A 19,744-nucleotide genomic window follows, 5' to 3' on the forward strand; every position below is an offset into this window, starting at 1 on the left:
CCCAAAGTGCTGGGGTTACAGGCGTGAGCCACTGCACCCAGTCCCAAGTTTTTAAATATAATATTGTTGACCAGAAGTACATTCACTCATGTAAAAAGTAAAATACCCAGTGAGAAGTAATGGTGCTACATATGCCCTTCATCTGCCCAGTTTCTTCATGTGTATGAAGGTAAATACTTTCACACCTAGTGCATCCTTTCATAGTATATTTAGCCAAACAATATATGTAATTAGTCACCCTAATTACATATTAGTATGCCTACATTCCAATGAGTGTGCTTACTTGCCACTCCTGTATTTTCATGGCTCATCTTAAAATCACATTAAATTTTCAGAATTTGTTCTCTTTGGTGCATAGTTCAGTTTGTTTTTTGAGACAGAGTCTCACTCTGTCACCCAGGCTGGAGTACAGTGGTGCGATCTTGGCTCACTGCAACCTCCACCTCCTGGGTTCAAGCAGTTCTCCTGCCTCAGCCTCCCGAGTAACTGGAATTACAGGTGCACACCACCACACCCGGCTTGTATTTTTAATAGAGACGGGATTTCGCCATGTTGGCCAGGCTGGTCTCAAACTCTTGACCTCAGGTGATCTGCCCGCCTCAGCCTCCCAAAGTGCTGTGATTACAGGTGTGAGATAGTTCAGAGTTTTGACAAATGGCTAGAGTCATATAACCACCACTGCCACAGCCACCCTTGGTGGTAAAAAACCTCCTTCCACTCCTGACCCCTGAAAACCACTGCTGTTTTCTGTTTTCCTATAGATTTGCTTTCTTTCTATTGTTGTGTGAATGGGGTTATACCATAGGGAGCCTAGGAGTCTCGCTGCTTTCACTTAGTATAAAGCATCTGAGAGTCTCTCATGTTGTCTGTATCGAGACCTTGTTTCCTCTTATTGCTGGGTAGAATTTCTGGACATGGACAGGACACTCTTTGTTCATTGGCTGAAGGACAAGTGGATTGTTTCTGGTTTTTGGATATTATGAATAAAACTGTTATGGATATTCATACACAGGTTCTTGGGGGAAACTAAGTTCCCATTGCTGTTAGAATGGGATGGCTGGGTCATATTATCAGTGTACGTTTACCATGATGAGAAACTATCAAACTGTTTCCAAAAGGTCTGTGTCATTTTTAATTCCTATCAGGAATGTATTGAAGTGGCATCATTGTCTGGGGTAAGTACCCAACGTTCATCATCTCACATCAAGGAAATCAAGGACACAGACACACAAGTAGTAAGTTTAAGAGTTGAGGTTTAGGCTGGGCACAGTGGCTCACTCCTGTAATCCAGCACTTTGGGAGGCTGGAGCAGGTGGATTACCTGAGGTCAGGAGTTCGAGACCAGCCTGACCAACATGGTGAAACCCTGTCTCTACTAAAAATACAAAAAATTAGCTGGGTGTGGTGGCGCACACCTGTAATCCCAGCTACTCGGGAGGCTGAGGCAAGAGAATTGCTTGAACCTGGGAGGCAGAGGTTGCAGTGAGCTGAGATTGCGCCATTGCACTCTAGCCAGCCCGGGCAATAAGAGGAAAACTCCATCTAAAAAAAAAAAAAAAAGAGTAGAGGTTTAATAGGCGAGAGAAAAGAGAAAAGCTCTCTCTTCTGCAGAGAAAGAGGGGCTCCTGAATGGGTCTTCTGGTTTTGTGGTGAAATGCACAGGGTTTTATAGACAAGCTTGAGGAGGCAGTGCCTGATTTACATAGGGCATGAAAGATTGGTCAGACCAGGTGTGCTGTTTGCATAGCATGGGAGGAAGCTGGTCATCCCACCCTAATCTTTTATTATGCAGCTAGGGGTCTCTACCTGGCTGGTGCTTTTTCTACCTGTTGCCTGCTTTTTCACTACACACATGGCGACAAAGAAAAGGGAAGAGGGAACCTCCATGTTGAATACACCTGGCTTCCAGGTATCCCTTTTCTATTGGCACAACTGCCAGCATTTACCCATGCAAACTTCCAGCTTGCTTATCTATGCTTGCAGCTTGATTTTTCAGGCTGCTTTTTGTTAGAAAAGAAATGACTTGGGGGCTGCTTTTTATGAAAAGGAAACCTTCCTGATAACTCTCTTACCCTCACTATCTGCCAAAACAATTTCTTTCTAGCTTCTGTATTGGTATGAGAATTCTAGTTCCTCCAAATACTCACTGGCACTTGATGGTGTCAGTTTTTTTTTTTCCAGTCTTCCTTGTGGATATGCTGCAGAGTATGTCACAGAGATTTTAATCTGCATTTCTCCATCTTTTCATGTGCCTTCTGGCCCACTCCTGTATTTTCTTTGGTAAAGTGTCTGTTCTAATCTTTTGTCCATTAATTTTCCTTTGGTTGTTTGCTTTCTTATTTTTGGATTTTGAGAGTTCTTTATAGATCATATTTTGCAGACAAGTCTTTTGTCGGATGTGTGATTTGCAAGTATTTTCCCTAGTCTGCGGCTGTCCTTTTCATTATTTGAAGTTTTTTTTTTTTCTTTTTTTCTTTTTGAGACAGAGTCTCAGTCGCCCCGGCTGGAGTGCAGTGGTGTCATCTTGGCTCACTGCAATCTCCGCCTCCTGGATGCAAGCAATTCTCCTGTCTCAGCCTTGGGACTACAGGCTCCTGCCACCGCATCCGGCTACTTTTTGTATTTTTAGTATGGAGGGGGTTTCACCTTGTTGACCAGGCTGGTCTCAAACTCCTGACTTCAGGGAATCCACCTGTTATAAGTAAAGTTTTGGTGCTGCAAAAGAAATAGCACTCCAATGTAAAATTTTCTTTTTAATTATCAGCAAGGAAAGGTACTTCTGTAGAAGGGTGCACCGTTACAGATGGAGCAATGGTGAGCTTACACTTGGACAAGGGAGGGGAAGGGGTTCTTATCCCTGATGCACATGGCCCCTGCTGCTGTGTCGTTCCCCTATTGGCTAGGGTTAGACCACACAGGCTAAACTAATTCCGATTGGCTAATTTAAAGAGAGTGGCAGGATGAGTGGTTTGGTGGGAAAAATGGTTATGACAGAGCAAGTAATCGGAATGAGTCAGGGTGGAGCAGGTAATCCGAAAAGGTTGCTTTATGAGGAAGTTAAATTTAAAAGTAGAAGGCAAAGAATTGAACATCCTGACATATTGATTCTTGAAAAGAAATTTAGAACTCATATCTAACACATCTGCCTCAGTCTCCCACAGTGCTGGGATTATAGGTGTGAGCCCAGCCCTGAAGTTTCTTTTATAGAGCGAAAGGTTTTAATGTTTATGAAGTACCCTTTATCAATTTTGTTTTTTATGGATTACTTTTACACCATTATATATAAGAACTCTTTGCCTAATCCCTGTGTCCCAGGGGTTGAAATATTTCTGTATCCCTGGGATATATGGGTTAGGCAAACAGGTTTTTTGTTTTTTGGGTTTTTTGGTTGTTTTTTTGTTTTGTTTTTTTTTTAGACAGATTCTCGCTCTGTCACCCAGGCTGGAGTGCAGTGGTGCGATCTTGGCTCACTGCCACTTCCGCCTCCCAGGTTCAAGCAATTCCCATGCGTCAGCCTCCAGAGTAGCCGGGATTACAGAGGCATGCCAACATGCCTGGCTAATTTTTGTATTTTTAGTAGAGATAGGGTTTCACCATCTTGGCCAGGCTGGTCTTGAACTCCTGGGCTCAAGTGATCCGCCAGCCTCGGCTTCCCAAAGTGCTGGGATTACAGGTGTGAGCCACCATGCCTGGCCAAAGAGTTCTTATATGTAACAGTGAAATATGTGGGATGTAGAAATATAATTGAGTTTTGTTTATTGACCGTGTATCCTGCACTCTATTTGATCATTCTTGTTGGAATACATTTAATGCTATATTTCCTCAATCTTAAAACAGTTGTTCTCTTAGCTTCACTTTCATACTAGCTGATATTTGTTATTTTCCCATGTTTAGATTCCAGCCATCCTAGGAGCTGTGAAGAGGCATCAAATTGTGGTTTTGATTTGCTTCTCTCTAATGACCAATAATGTTGAGTATCTTTTCCTGTGCTTCCCAGTGTTTAAAACAGCACTTTTAGGCTGAATGCGGTGGCTCACACCTGTAATCCCAGCACTTTGGGAAGCCAAGGTGGGTGGATCACTTGAGGCCATGAGTTTGAGACCAGCCTGGCCAACATGGCCAGGTCTAGCCACTGTGGAAAGCAGTTTGGAGGTTTCTCAAAGAACTTAAAACAGAGCTACCATTTGACCCAGCAATCCCATTAGTGGGTATCTACCCAAAAGAAAATATGTTGTTCTACTAGATAGACACATGCACTTGTATGTTTATTGCAGCACTATTCACAATAGCAAAGACGTGGAATCAGCCTAGGTGCCCATCAACAGTGGATTGGATTTTTTTTTTTTTTGAGATGGAGTCTTGCTCTGTTGCCCAGGCTGGAGTGCAATGGTGCGATCTCGGTTCACTGCAACCTCTGCCTCCTGGGTTCAAGCGATTCTCCTGCCTCAGCCTCCTGAGTGGCTGGGACTACAAGTGTGTGCCACCTGTTTAAATGTGGTACATATACATCATGGAATACTATGCAGCCATGAAAAAGAGTGAAATCATGTCCTTTGCGGCAACATAGATGGAGCTGGAAACCATTATCCTAAGCGAATTAATGAAGGAACAGAAAACCAAATACCGCATCTTCTCACCTATAAGTGGGACCTAAACACTGGGTACACATGGACATAAAGATGGGAACAGTAGACCCTGGGGACTACTAAAGCAGGGAAGGAGAGAGGCAGGCATAGGTCAAAAAACTACCTATTGAGTACTATTCTCACTCCCTGGGTGATGGCATCCATACCCCAAACCTGCACGTGTACCTCCTGAATCTAAAATAAAGGTCAAAACAATAAAAAAAAATTGAGACCCATGAAACAGTACGATGAACTGGTATGCCCTTCAACTAGATTCACTCTTTGCTAACACTCTGCCACGTTTGTATTATTGAGGTATCTGTCTGTCTATCTATCTATCTATCTATCTATCTATCTATCTATCTATCTAATCTATCATCTATCTACCTACCTACCTACCTATGTATCTATTTCATACTCTTCATTGCTGATTCTTTTATGTGTGTGTGTGTGTGTGTGTGTGTGTGACAGAGTCTTGCTCTATTGCCCAGGCTAGAGTGCAATGGCGTGATCTCGGCTCACCGCAATCTCTGCCTCCCGGGTCCAAGCAATTCTCCTGCCTCGGCCTCCTGAGTAGCTGGGATTACAGGCGCCCGCCATCACACGCAGCTAATTTTTGTATTTTTAGTAGATACGGGGTTTCACCATGTTGGCCAGGATGGTCTCGATCTCCTGACCTTGTGATCTGCCCGCCTTGGCCTCCCAAAGTGCTGGGATAACAGGCATGAGGAACCGCACCCGGCCCATTGCTGATTCTTTTAAGAGTAAATTGCAAGAACTGCTTTTGAACACTTTTTTTTTTCTTTTAAGATAGGGTCTCCTTCTGTCACCCGGGCTAGAGTGCAGTTGTGCAATTCTAACTCACTGCAACCTTGAACTCCTGGCCCCAAGTGATCCTCCTGCCTCAGCATCCCAAGTTGCTAGGACTACAGGTATGTGTCACCACACTTGGCCTAAACAATTTTTTTTGACTTATGAATAGACACTGTTTATGTAGCATTTCATGTCTTGTTCATTTGTTTGTCGTTCAACATTATAAAATGTGTGGAAGGTTCCTCCAAGTGCTCGTATGTAGTTTTAGTGAGCTCATTTTCATTGATGTATGCTTCTCCATTGTTTGGATATAACACCGTTTATTCCTCATTGTACCCAAATGGGTATTTGGCTTATTCTTAGTTTTGTCTATTACAAAAAATTGTGATGAACATTCTTATACATGCCTCCTGGTGCAAATAAGCACACAATCCCGTTAGATATACACCTAAGAGTGGACCTGCAAGGGTGTGTGTGTCCTCAACTCAACAGTACAGAGCTGAACTGCTTCCAGAACAACTGCTCCAATTTATACTCACACCAGCAGTGTATGAATGCCCTGGTTGCTCCATAGCTTCACCAATACTTAGTGAGTCTTCTTAATTTTCCCCAACGCGATATGCATGGAATAATATCTCCTGGTCATCTCATTTGCATTTTTGTGACTACTAATGAGTGTGAGCACATTTTTCCTGTTTCAAAAATTGTTAGGATTACCTACAAGCATGGGGAACTCTTATGACCTATACTATTATGGCCATAATAGTGTAAAACATACCTGCATGTGGCAAAGGATTGTAAAACAATAGGCAAAATAGGTGATGTGTTAGTTCCCTGGGGTTCTGTAACAAAGTACCATGAACTGAGCGGGTTAAACAACAGGAAATGGTTGTCTCCTGGTCCTGGAGACCAGAAATCCTAGATCAAGGGACCGGCAGGGTTAGTTTCTTCTGAGGCCGAGGCAGAATGTGTCCCATGCTTCTCTCTTAGCTTCTGGTGGTTTTCTGGCCATTTTTGGAGTTTGTTGGCTTTTGGAAGCATCATCCCATCTCTGCCTTCATGTCCATGTGGTGTTCTTACTACGTGTATCTGTGTTTGTCTCTAGATTTCCCTTTTTAAAATAAGGACGGCTGGGCGTGGTGGCTCACACTTGTAATCCCAGCACTTTAGGAGGCCAAGGCAGGCAGATCACTTGTGGCCAGGAGTTTGAGACCAGCCTGGCCAACATGGTGAAACCCCGTCTCCACTAAAAATACAAAAATTAGACTGGAGTAGTGGCGCATGCCTGTAACCCCAGCTACTCTGGAGGCTGAGGCAGGAGAATTGCTTGAATCCAGGAGGTGGTGGCTGCAGTGAGCTGAGATCACACCACTGCACCCCAGCCTCGGCGACAGAGTGGAAAAAAAAAAAAGGACAACTGTTATATTGGATTAGGGGTTCATCCTATTTCAGCATGATCTCATCTTAATTTAACTAATGACATCTGCGATGACTCTATTTCCCAATAAGCTCGCATTTTGAGATACCAGGAGTCAGGAGTTCAACATGTGATTTTTTGTTTTTTGTTTTTGAGATGGAGTCTTGCTCTGTCGCCCAGGCTGGAGTACAGTGGGGGCAATCTGAGCTCACTGCAACCTCTGCCTCCGAGGTTCAAGTGATTCTGGTGCCTCAGCCTCCTGAGTAGCTGGGATTACAGGCATGCACCACCACACCCAGGTAATTTTTATATTTTTGGTAGAGACAGAGTTTTACCTTGTTGGCCAGGCTGGTCTCAAACTCCTGACCACAAGTGATCCACTCGCCTCGGCCTCCCAAAGTGCTGGGATTACAGGTGTGAGCCACTGCTCCCGGCCTCAACGTATGAATTTTTGAGGGGACACGATTTGACTTATAGCAACTGGCTAGGTAATTTTTCTTTCCCTTCTTTCAAACATATAGTATAGATATTTGAAACAGCAGAGAATAACAGAGGAAAAAGTTTTGGTGTTAGAAAGGGCTGATTCAAATCCTAACTGTGCCTCTTGTTAGTTTGTGATTTAAGCTCTGAGCCTGCAGCCTATCCTGTGTTGAACCGCTGTATCTTAGACAGTTTGTGAGAAGATGAAATAAGATATGTAAATGGCATATCATGGTGTTTGACACATAAAGGCAGTCAATATATGTTAGTTCCTCCTTTCTTATTTGTTTCATTGTATTCATTTTTTAAAACCTTTTTTTTTTTTGAGACGGAGTCTCGCTCTGTCGCCCAGGCTGGAGTGCAGTGGTGCAATCTCAGCTCACTGCAACCTCCACCTCCCGGGTTCAAGTGATTCTCCTGCCTCAGCCTCCCGAGTAGCTGGGACTGCAGGGACCCACCCTCACGCCCAGCCAATTTTTGTATTTTTAGTAGAGACGGGGTTTCACCATGTTGGCCAGACTGGTCTTGAACTCCTGACCTCAGGTGATCTGCCCGTCTTGGCCTCCCAAAGTGCTGGGATTACAAGTAGGAGCCACTGCACCCAGCCTGTATTCATTTTTAAAAATTTTTATTTTACGTTCAGGGGTACATGTGCGGGTTTGTTATACAGGTAAACCTGTGTCATGGGAGTTTGTTGTACAGATTATTTTTGTCACCCAGGTATTAGGCCTAGTACTCATTAGTTATTTTTCCTGATCTGCTCTCTCCTCCCACTCTCCAGCCTCCAATAGGCCCCAGTGTGTGTTGTTCCCCTCTATGTGTCCATGTGTTCAAATCATTTAGCTCCCACATGTAAGTGAGAACATGTGGTATTTGGTTTTCCGTTCCTATGTTAGTTTGCTTAGGATAATGGACCCCAGCTCCATCCATGTTCCTACAAAGGACATGATCTTGTTCTTTTTCATGGCTGCATAGTATTCCATGGTGTATCTGTACCACATTTTCTTTATCCAGTCTATCATTGATGGGCATTTAGGTTGATTCCATGTCTTTGCTATTGGGAATAGTTCTATGATAAATATTCTCATGTGTGTGTCTTTATGATAGAATGATTTATATTCCTTTAGATAAATACTCAATAATCAGGTTGCTGGGTCAAGTGGTAGTTCTGTTTTTAGCTCTTTGAGGAATCGCCACACTGCTTTTTACCATGGTTGAACTAATTTCCACCCCCCACCAACAGTGTATAAGCATTCCGTTTTCTCTGCAACCCCCTGCCCCCAGCATCTGTTATTTTTTGGCTTTGTAGTAATAGCCATTCTGACTGATGTGAGATGGAATCTCATTATGGTTTTGACTTGCATTTCTCTAATGATCGGTGATGTAAAGATTTTTTTTTCATATGCTTATTGGCCACATGTATGTCTTAAAACTACAAGTGGCTACCTAGCTGGGGAGATGAATGAAAGCTGTTGGGAAATGTCATTGTCCTCGGTGTCCAAGAAAAGAGTCACACAAATCATTTCCTAGGTTGAAATGTCCACCATTTCATTGTGAGAAGCCGAGAGCACTTTTCACGCTAAGCTGTGAGAAGCAGAGAGTGGCGGTGGGGGTGTCAGTACAGGGATCTGAGATTCTGTTCTCTGTTGCTTTGTGTTTCGATCACCTTGGACAGAAATCAGCTTTGCAGAGGAGACTTGGTGCCCACTGCCTCCTGGGCTCAGAGACCCAGGTCCTCTTTCCCGCTGTGTTAACAGATGACCAGATATCTCAGGATCTCGGGCCACACTCTAAGCCAGGAAGGAGGAGCACTGTAAGAGGGTTGAGGGGGAGCGTTTCCTTCCAAGGGCAGAGTAGGAGCATCTCAGAGCAGAGTGAGCTGCGGTCATGATTGAAGGCAGGAATGCTAGCAGCAAGGACCCCAAAGAATTATCAGCATTGGGGCCCAAACTTCCCTCCAGGCTGGGGGAAACTGGTGAGTCAAGAAGCTGAGACCAGAAACCCTTTTATGTGCAATTAAGAGCTTGGTGGGCCAGGCGCGGTGGCTCACGCTTATAATCCCAGCACTTTGGGAGGCTGAGGTGGGTGAATCACAAGGTCAGGAGTTCGAGACCAGCCTGGCCAACATGGCGAAACCCCGTCTCTACTAAAAAATACAAAAAAAATTAGCTGGGCGTGGTGGCGGGCGCCTGTAATCCCAGCTACTTGGGAGGCTGAGGCATGAGAATTTCTTGAACCCTGGAGGCGGAGGTTGCAGTGAGCTGAGATCGTGCCACTGCACTCTAGGCCGGGTGACAGTGCGAGACTCCATCTCAAAAAAAAAAAAGAGCTGGGTGCTGGGTTGCCCCTGCACTCTAACCATAGGCAGAGAAAGAGAGGGCATAGGGTTCCCATCTTTCTGAGGCTTCCTCCTCGTTACTCCACATCCCAGAGGGACAGGCTTCTTTTTCTAGTCTTTTCTGAGTCCTCAACATCCGGTAGGTTCAGCAGGGGGCCCAGAAGAGCACGGGGGATTCAGTGATTTCCCTGCAGCCCGAGAGGAGACTCGGGCATCTAAGGAAAAGAGAGTAGGTATCCCTGAAGGGAGAGGAAGCTGACCTGGTTTCCACCCAGGGCAACGGGCACAGAAGCCCCATGACAAGACCTGGAAATACCGGGCGCAGTGGCTCACGCCTGTAATCCCAGCACTTTGGGAGGCCAAGGTGGGTGGATCATGACGTCAGGAGATTGAGACCATCCTGGCTAACATGGTGAAACCCCGTCTCTACTAAAAATACAAAAAAACTTAGCTGGGCATGGGGGCGGGCACCTGTAGTCCCAGCTACTGGGGAGGCTGAGGCAGGAGAATGGCGTGAACCCAGGAGGCGGAGGTTGCAGTGAGCCAAGGTCGCGCCACTGCACTCCAGCCTGGGCAACAGAGCCAGACTCTGTCTAAAAAATAATAATAATAATAAAATAAAAAATAAAAAATAAAAAAAGACCTGGAAGTATCTCTGCCTGGTGGTGTCTCTGATTCTGCTTCTCCTGGTTGTTCTCCTCAGTGTGCTTCTGTCCAAAGGTAAGGCGGCTGAATCAGGCGGGACCGGGTGGTTCCAGGACAGCAGCCCTGCGGGTTCCCAGCCTGTAGGGTGGGTCGGGTTCGGAAACCCTGGGACAAGGGTGGAGCTGGAGGGGCTGCTGGTCGTGTCCCTGGGGATGACCTTGGTGACACAGGAGGGAGCTGACCTCCTCACCAGCCTCAGAGGGAGGCATGCGGGGGTCTGTGGACTGAAGGAACAGAATCATTAGTGAGCAGGTTTGAGTCATTGGTCAGTACCTCCCCCAAGCCCAGCCCTGATCTGGGATTAGAACCTCCAGACTGCCCTGCATTCCCTAAACAGTCCAGACACACTGGAATGAAATTCCTTCCTTACTGCTCCCTATCTGGTTGCTTTTAGGCAAGAAACTTTATGTCCCTGGGCCTGGGTTTTCTCATCTGCAAAATGAGTGGAACATTTCAGAGCTCCAAAGCGCCTTGCCCTGGGGCTGGAAGAAAGTCTTGGACTCTGGGAGTTGGGGGAACAGAGAGAAACTCCAGGGAGGTTCTTTGAGTGAGGGGAGCGTCTAGAACATGCTGCTGGCGTCTCTCCTCAGTCTTGAGGATGACGAAGGATGTGCGGGATGAAAAAGGTGAGTGGGCGTCCAAGGAGATGCCCCGCCCCCCGACCCTTAATCACATCCCCCCACCCGCAACTCTGCCAAGACCTTTACCAGCGGCTTCTCTTTGGGTCTCTTGGTGACACAAGGGTTGGCAGACGCCGGACACGACCGGGACTTCATTCGGGGTGAAATGCTCAGGCAAATAAAGGTTGTCCAGGCACGCAATGGTGAGGAGTGGAGAAGGGGAGGTGGGGGAAGGGCGGGGACTCTGCTCCCTTCGGCACTGGTGATGGGGACTTCCTGCAGCAGGGATCTCGGAAAGGCAGCCCAATGCCCGGGGGATTCTTGGGTCTTTTTAGTGCTAGCAGAACATGGAGAAAGTTGAGGTGACATGGTCAGACCAAGGGATAGTGAAGAGATACCAGAAAAGTAAGGCTTTGAGGACAGTGAGACCTGCTCTGCAGGTGTGGCTGTGTGCGACCGCGGGGACAGCCCTTTTAACCACTCTCAGCCTCAGTTCCCTCAGCTGCAGAATAGGGGGAAATGAGCAGTGTCATTCTCAAGAGTCATTGTCAGGATTCAGAGCCTCCTCTTTTCTTTTAACCCCCCCTCCCTTCCCCCTTCCCCACCCCTTCTTCTCCCCACCCCTTCTTCTTCCCCTCCCCTCCCCTCTCGCTCCCCTCTCCCTCCTCCTCCCTTCCCCCTCCCCCTCCCCTTCCCTCCCCTCCTCTTCCCCTGGACTATGTTGCCCAGCCTTGTCTCACATTCCCGGGCTCAAGCGATCCTCCCACTTTGGCCTCCCAAAGTGCTGGGATCACAGGTGTCTGCTGTAAATCTACGTCTGACTGGAGGAGCCTCCACTTTAAATCACCACATCAGTGTGCTGCAAAATATGGTGGGTCCTCTGCAGCCTGTCAGATGAATGCAGGGAGTTTGCTAAAATGCAGATGCCTGGGTTCCAAACAACCCTATTAGATCACATTCCGTTGTAGGTGGTATCTTTGTGCTACATATTTTAAGTAGAACTCTTTTCCTTCCCAAAACTAAAAAAAATTAAGTTGATATCAAAAAATCAATAAAAATTTAAAAAATATTTGGCATTAATGCAAGTTTAATTTAAATTTAAGCGAACATTTAATTAAATGAAATGTTTAATAAAATTTCAATGGATAATTGTATAGATCCATGGGGTATAATGTGAGGCTTTGATAAATGTACACATTGTGGGCCGGGTGCAGTGACTCATACCTGTAATCCCAGCACTTTGGGAGGCCAAGGAAGGGAGGTGGATCACCTGAGGCCAGGAGTTCGAGACCAGCCATGAGTTCGAGACCTGGGCACCATGGTGAGACCCTGTCTCTACTAAAAATACAGAAATTAGCCAGGCGTGGTGGCACATGCCTGTAATTCCAGCTACTCGGGAGGCTGAGGCAGGAGGATCACTTGAACCTGGGAGGCGGAGGCTGCAGCAAGCTGAGATTCTGCCACTGCACTCCAGCCTTGGTGACAGAGTGAGACTCTGTCAGAAAAGAAACAAAGAAAAGTGGCAGTTTTTTCTTGGCTGTCTCTCTCCTGCCACCATGCGAAGAAGGTCCTTGCTTCCTATTTGCCTTCCGTCATGTTTGTAAGTTTCCTGAGGCCTCCCCAGCCATGCAAAACTGTGAGTCAGTTAAACCTCTTTTCTTTTTGCATTACCCAGTCTCTGGTAGTTGTTTATAGCCATGTGAAAATGAACTAATACAAGTCCATTCAGCCTCACCACTATCCCAGCCACTCTCCACCTCCCTCTCTGGCATCTCCCACTGGTCCACCCTCCTGTCTGGTTTCCCAGTGTGATTGTTCTAAGGCGTCGCTGAAGCCCCTTCACAGTCTGGCCACTTCCCTTTCTCCACGCTCCTCACACTTCCATACCTTTGCTCGTGCGGTTCCCCTCTGCTCGGGGTGCTCTCCCTGCCCTTGGCTCCCTGTGGGGCGTCTCCTCTTGCTTCACTGTGCCCATCTCAACTGGCACCGTCTCCTTGGGCCTTTCCAAGTCTGACACCCTTTTGCCTCTTAGAGCCTTTGTTATTGTTGTTTTTGAGACGGGGTCTTGCTCTGTAGCCCAAGCTGGAGTGTAGTGGTGCGATCTCGGCTCACTGCAGCCTCAATTTCCTGGGCTCAAGGAATCCTCCCAACCCAGCCTCCCAAGTAGCTGAGATTACAGGCACATGTCACCATACCCTGCTAGTTTTTTAATTGTTTTGTAGAGACAGAGTCTCCCAGGCTGGTCTTGAATTCCTGGGCTCGAGCGATCCTTCTGGCCTTGGCCTGCCAAAGCGCTGGGATTACAGGCATGAGCCACCGTGCCGGCTCCTCTTAGAGGCTTTTATTAACGTTGTGCTTACTATTCGTATGAGATAGATGCCGTGGTTCTCTATCCCATTGAGAAAGGGCATCCTTCAATCTTTTAGTGGGACCTCTATCCCATTAAAAAAGATAGACTGCAGCATAATAAACATCAGAGACTCTGGAAAGTGCCAGGAGGTTGAAGAACGAGAAGATACTTAATGGATACAATGTACATTATTCAGGTGCTGATTACACTAAAAGCCCAGCCTTCACCATTGTGCAAAATATCTATGTTATAAAATTGTACTGGTGCCCTTTAAATTTATACCATTTTTTTTGTGGTCCCAGCTACTCGGGGAGTTGGTGGTTGCAGTGAGCTGAGATTGCGCCACTGTACTCCAGCCCGGGTGACAGAGTGACACTTCATCTCCAGAAAAAAAAAGAAAAAAGCATCCTTCAAGTTCTTCATGGGATTTCTATCCCATTAAGAAAAAAATCCTTCAACCTCTTAATTATAAACTACCCCCTTTCAGTTAATTCCAAAATCTAAGTAAGTTTCTTTTACGTTTGCAAGCCTGGGTTCCTGAGGCCAAGATCCACAGGAGATGCAAGCATCAGATATAGAATTAGACACTACATTAGAATTTATATGTTACAATTATATTAAGTAAAATATGTGAGTCAGGCTGGGCACAGCGGCTCATGCCCATAATCCCAGCACTTTGGGAGGCCTAGGAGGGTGGACTGCCTCAGGCCAGGAGTTCAAGACAAGCCTGGCCAACATGGTGAAACCCTGTCTCTACTATAAATACAAAAATTAGCCAGGCATGGTGGCACATGCCTGTAATCCCAGCTACTTGAGAGGCTGAGATAAGAGGATCGCTTGAACCCAGAGGTAGAGGTTGCAGTGAACCGAGATTGTGCCATTGCACTCCAGCCTGGGCGAAAAACACCTCGTCTCAAAAAAAAAAAAAAAATGAGTCCATCGAGAGAAACACATCATAGTGCAGATGGTTCTTAGTGAAGATTATTAAGGCAGTAAAAGACCAAAGTCTGTGAGGCAATGGTGGATCAACGTGAAGAGCTGGCTAAGGGATATGATCCTCCCAGTCCTGTTGCTGCATTCAGGCCCAGTTCAAACCCATCAGAATACTTGCTCAATAAATATTTATTGAAAGAATAAAAAAAGAATTAGGCGTGATTGTTCCTTGAACCTGGCTCAAACTCACATATTTACAGGAATATCACTCACAGCCCAACAGTCATGGCATAACAAGGTCACGATCCGTAGGAACACTTGTTCCCCAACAAATATCATTTTGGATTAGCCACGGTCAGTGGCTCATGCCTGTAATCCCAGGACTTTGAAAAGCTGAGGCGGGCAGGTTGCTTGAGCCCAGGAGTTCAAGACCAGGCTGGGCAACATGGTGAAACCCCATCTCTACAAATAAAATAAAATATAATATAAAAGAAAATACTAAAGTTATCCAGGCATGGTGGCACTCACCTGTACTTCCAGCTACTCAGGAGGCAGAGGCAGGAGGGTTGCTTGAGCCCAGGACTTTGAGGCTGCAGTGAGCCGTGATTGTACCATAACACTGCACCCCAGCCTGGGTGACAGAGTAGACCCTATCTCAAAAAAAAAAAAAAAAAAAAAAAAGAGGAATTAGGTCAAATAGGAACCTGGTCTGGTTCTTGCTCTCACTGCCCTGAACCTTAGGACTACATGGGAACTGAACCTGGAACTGCACGGGAATGAGAGAGATGCCTGCATCCTTGCTGCAGAGAAGAGAAACACAATGTTTGATTTTTCTTCCAGGGTCATGGAGACAAGCTATCAGAAACTAAGAGCAGTTTCTTGCTCCTGGTTCAGAAACAGCTTCAGATCAGGGTTATGAGCTGAAGGTGTGTCTCCCCGAAAATTCATGTGTTGAAGCCCTAACCCCCCATGTGATAATACTTGGAGATGGGGCCTTTGGAATGCAATTAGGTTAAGATTAAGCCAGGAAAGTAGGGTCCCCCAGTAGGGTTAGTGTCCTTATAAAAAGAGAAATCAAGACCAGGTTGGGCACGGCAGCTCACACCTGTAATCCCAGCTCTTTGGGAGGCTGAGGCCAAGAGTTTGAGACCAGCCTGGCCAACATGGTGAAACCCCGTCTCTACTAAAAATACAAAAAATTAGCCAGGCGTGGTGGTGCATGCCTGTAATCCCAGCTACTCTGGAGGCTGAGGCAGGAGAATTTCTTGAACCCAGGAGGCGGAGGCTGCAGTGAGCTGAGATCACACCATTGCACTCCAGCCTGGGCAACAGGCTCTGTCTCAAAAATAAATAAATAAAATAAAATAAAATAAAAAGGCAACAATGGGGTCTGAGCTTCATGGGGATGCAGCCACACCCTAGAAAGTCATTTAATTACAGTCCACCCTGATTGTGATATAATATCCATTTATTTGTTTACTCTGATGCTAAATTTGACCCAATATTTACAATCACAGATCCATTTTTTTGAAATTATTATTTTATATGTCTGACGCATTAACTCATATTTTAATACATTTTCTCCCCACGAGAACATAAAAAACACCAAGAGGGCAGAAGATCTCATTTTGCTTGTTCTCTTGTTTGAGCTACAGGCAGACAAGGTTTGGTTCCTACAGCCTGGAACACAAAAAGTGTTTAATAAATCCTTAATACAGGCATGAATAGATGAGTTTTAAAGGCATGGGGGTGAGGTAAGTAAAGCCATGAGCTGGCTCCATCAATTGTACCCAGATCCCTGCAAGACTCTACTGGGTGACACAATCATACTGTCTAGCACGTACTGGGGATTTATGAAATGCCAATACATTTACAGGCATCATGCTGTGGGGCAGGTGCTGTTATTATTGGCCTCCCCATTTGCAGACAGAGGTTCAGAGAGGTCAATTCACTTCACTAAGGTCACACAACCAGGAAATAGGTAGGCCGGGATTCGAGTCAAGTTTATCTGATGTGAGCCAGGGTCCTGAGGCATGAAGCCACTTAGACTATTATACAAGTCACCCTCTGCCTGTTAATCTGTGTTTAAGAACCCAAAGAGAAATCAACAATTCACACTGCCAGTGGATCTCTGCTGAAACAAAGAAAACAACAGCCGGGCGCGGTGGCTCACGCCTGTAATCCCAGCATTTTGGAAGGCCAAGGTGGGAGGATCACTTGAGTTCAGGAGTTCGAGACCAGCCTGGCCAACATGGCAAAACACCATCTCTACTAAAAATACAGAAATTATCTGGGTGTGGTAGCAGGTGCCTGTAATCGCAGCTACTCAGGAGGCTGAGACAGAAGAATCACTTGAACCCTGGAGGCGGTGGTTGCAGTGAACTGAGATTGTGCCACTGCATTCCAACCTGGGCGACAGAGCGAGACTCCATCTCAAAAAAAAAAAAAAAACAAAACAAACAAAAGAAACAAACTCCCAGAGAATTCAGTTGAAGTGATGTCATGGGGTCCACATACCAAGCAATTAGTAGAATTCATCTGAACCTGCCACCTCCAGCCCTCCTCCAAAACTCCCTGTGCTCATCAGTCAAAGCCCCTGGACACCCTTCCTGGAGGACGCATCAGATATGTACTTGGCTAGAGCCTTGAGTGGCACCAAACAGCCCAATGGAACACCTGCTGGCATGATCTACCAAACTCTACTGTCATAACAATCCCCGGGAAGCCAATTCTAAGTTTCATCAGTGAACAAGCCATGGGATTTTTCAATGACCCTTGAGGGCTCATTAAAAGTTGACACACAATTCTTATCTACACTTCATTTGTGCAAATGAAGGAGTCCCTCAGGATCAACCACAGAGCTGCAGGCAGACGAGGTTTGATCCATAGCTCGGGGCTAAGGTGAAGACAGAAACACAGGCTCACTCCAGTCCAGAGGAATGGTCCCCAGGTAGCATCCCCTTTAGCCTCTAAACTTAGATGTTTAATTAGCAGCAAGAGACATAGATAGGAATTAGACATAGGTAGACATAGGTAGACATAGGTAGGAACCTCTTTGCAGCTGTGAGCACAGGTTCTGGTGCAAAGGGAGGGCTGATGCACATTTGGGGAATGCATCTTCTGGAACGCATAGTTTTTGGTCATCCCTGGGTGAAGCCCAGTGGAGAGATTCAGAAATGCAAGGGTCCTGCCTGGGAGAAAAGCTGAGTCGAGCCACAAGGCTGAGGTTCAAAGGGACTTTTTGCTTATTTGCCACACACTGCTGGGTACATAGTAGGTGCTCAACAAATATTTGTGGGACGAATGAAGGAATAATGTGCACAGTTCAAGAGAAAAATTAAATGCGGAAAGACGAAGGGGCGTTCACCCCAACCAAGCACCTACTCTGGGCCAGAATCCTCACATATAGTGTGTCTCTTACTGGAATAATCCAGGCCCACTTTACAAAATGGAAAATGAGGTCCAGAGAGGCCTAGCTGCTGGTCCAGGGTCATAGCGCCCCCACCAGGTAGGGCTGCAAGATGCAGCTGAACTGCGACAGTGTCCCCACCCCATCCCCTGTCTCACAACTCACCTTGTTTCCTGTGAACCCAGCCCCATGTCTCATTTCTCTGGGCACCCAGAAGCAGCAACAAAATACTTTTCTCTGGCCAGGCACGGTGTCTCACGCCTGTAATCCCAGCACTTTGGGAGGCCTAGGCGGGTGGATCACTTGAGGTCAGGAGTTCAATACCAGCCTGTCCAATATGGTGAAACCCCGTCTCTACTAAAAATACAAAAATTAGCTGGGCATGGTGGCGGGCGCCTGTAATCTCAGCTACTCGGGAGGCTGAGGCATGAGAATCACTTGAACTTGGGAGGCGGAGGTTGCAGTGAGCCGAGATAACACCACTGCACTCCAGCCTGGGTGACAGAGCAAGCCTATGTCTCAAAAAAAAAAAAGAAAGAAAGAAAGAAAAATGATGGCAGCATCCAGGGAGTAAAAAAACACATAAAGTAACAGAATGTATAAATTAGTTATACTTGTTTTGGCCGGGTGCGGTGGCTCACGCCTGTAATCCCAGCACTTTGGGAGGCTGAGGTAGTAGGATCCCTGAGGTCAGGAGTTTGAGACTAGATTGGCCAAAATGGCCAAACCCTATCGCTACTAAAAATACAGAAGCTAGCTGGGCGTGGTGGCGCATGCCTGTAGTCTCAGCTACTGAGGAGGCTGAGGCCGGAGAATCGCTTGAACCCGGGAGGTGGAGGTTGCAGTGAACTGAGATGGTGCCACTGCACTCCAGCCTGGGCTACAGAGCCAGACTCCGTCTCAAAAAAAAAAAAAGCCGCCAGCCAAAACCCACTAAAACCAAGATGGTGACCAAAGTGACCTCTGGTTGGCCTCACTGCTCATTATGCATTAATTATAATGCATTAGCATGCTAAAAGACACTCCCACCAGTGCCATGACAGATTACAAATGCCATGGCAATGTCAGGAAGATACCCTATATGGTCTAAAAAGGGGAAGAACACTTATTCTGGGAATTGCCCACCCATTTCCCCAGAAAACTCATGAATAATCCACCCCTTGGTTAGCATATAATCAAGAAATAACCATAAAAATAGCCAACTAGCAGCTCTCGGGCTGCTCTGCTTATGGAGTAGCCATTGTTTCATCCTTTTGCTTTCTTTTTTTTTTTTTTTTTTTGAGACAGAGTGTTGCTCTGTCTCCAGGCTGGAGTGTGGTGGCACGATCTTGGCTCACTGAAACCTCTACCTCCCGGGTTCAAGCGACCTCCAGCCTCAGCCTCCTGAGTAGCTGGGATTACAGGCATGCACCACCATGCCCAGCTAATTTTTGTATTTTTAGTAGAGATGGGGTTTCACCATGTTGGCCAGGCTGGTCTCGATCTCTTGACCTCGTGATCTGCCCGTCTCTGCCTCCCAAAGTGCTGGGATTTACAGGCGTGAGCCACTGGGCCCGGCCCATCCTTTTGCTTCCTTAATAAACTTGCTTTCACTTTATGGACTTGCCCTGAATTCTTTCTTGCATGAGGTCCAAGAACCCTCTCCTTGAGTTTGGGTGGAGACACCTTTCCAGTAACAACAGTTTTTGAATTTGACAGTTTATTCAGGTCTGAATCTTAAACTGAGTCTGTGGGAGGCCTGTGAACCAGAGCAACTCCATCTTGAACAGGAGCTGGGTAAAATGAGGCTGAGACCTACTGGGCTGCATTCCCAGGTGGTTAAGGCATTCTAAGTCACTGGATGAGATAGGACGTTGGCACAAGATACAGGTCATAAAGAGCTTGCTGATAAAACAGGTTGCAGTAAAGAAGCTGGCCAAAACCCACCAAAACCAAGATGGCGGCGAGAATGACCTCTGGTGGTCCTCACTGCTACACTCCTACCAGCGCAATGACAGTTTACAAATGCCATGGCAGCATCAGGAAGTTACCATATATGGTCTAAAAAGGGGAGG

The sequence above is a fragment of the Nomascus leucogenys genome, chromosome 10 (assembly GCF_006542625.1).
Source record: "Nomascus leucogenys isolate Asia chromosome 10, Asia_NLE_v1, whole genome shotgun sequence".
NCBI lineage: Eukaryota > Metazoa > Chordata > Mammalia > Primates > Hylobatidae > Nomascus > Nomascus leucogenys.